Below are 904 nucleotides of genomic sequence, written 5' to 3'. Positions count from 1 at the left end.
TCATTTTCCCCATCAATTTCTCCTGCCTTCACTACACCCTTACTTACGCAAACACCAATGAAGTCACCGCGGAGAGCAGGACATCGAGCGCTCCGATAATCATGATGCCTTACAGATAAGGGGGGGGGGGGGGATTTCCACTCGCGAAGGAACCGAGGAATTTTCCTTCACGACATCCTACGGAGCTGGAATCGCGCGAACTCTACCATGGCGGGAGATTCTTTCGAATTTCTCCCCCGCTCCTGAAATTTTTAATTACCCGTGATATCACCCCCCCTGAAATCCGGATCGTAGCGTCCCTCCCTCCCCCCTAACGTCCCTGTGTTATATCGGGTGGTTTCACCTAAGGACTGAGGGAGGGGAAAGGAACGGCTGATTCCAAGGGGACGACTTCTATCTCTCCCTCGGTTCGTGCTTCTATGAGGAACGATGGGAAAAGTACGACTGATTTTCGGCGGTACGACTTTCTCTCCCTTTCTGTAAGGTCGTCTTTGCGAGGGATGTGTCAGGGCACACTGAGCTACGGACACTGTCAGTGAGATAGGTGGTACTGGCAGCAGTGGCGTTGCAGGTGGGTGCCTGCTGATTCAGGAACGCCATTAAGCATCGCAGGGTGGCTCATCATGCATCTGCAACACCTCCGTAAGCACAACATCATGCACACATACAGACACAAGCAGGGCACAGATACAGAAGGGCCACGATAACGAATTCCTGTATTCCATTTCAGGCCTATCTGACCACTAAACGATTAGGGCTTTTTGAACGGCTTTTAAACGGTGATTTCATTCTATTCTTGGCTATCTGTCTCATCGGTTCCTGCTAGCTAGCGACCGGACCCGCAGGAAGCTCTATCTGCTGACCGGACTGCTGACTGATGCTCCTGCCACACTAGGACTGGCAC

General features: G+C 52.1%; 1 protein-coding gene across 1 annotated transcript in view; it reads right to left on the bottom strand.

Annotated features, from left to right (window-relative positions):
- LOC119586839 (neurogenic locus Notch protein-like) overlaps positions 1-904 on the bottom strand; it is a gene marked incomplete at its 3' end in the record, with an annotated part of 145,347 nt that overhangs the window by 19,975 nt on the left and 124,468 nt on the right.

The sequence above is a fragment of the Penaeus monodon genome, chromosome 22 (genome assembly GCF_015228065.2).
Source record: "Penaeus monodon isolate SGIC_2016 chromosome 22, NSTDA_Pmon_1, whole genome shotgun sequence".
NCBI classification, from domain to species: Eukaryota; Metazoa; Arthropoda; class Malacostraca; order Decapoda; family Penaeidae; genus Penaeus; species Penaeus monodon.
Note: the sequence above shows the minus strand (reverse complement) of the source record. Positions and strands in the feature narration are given on the sequence as shown.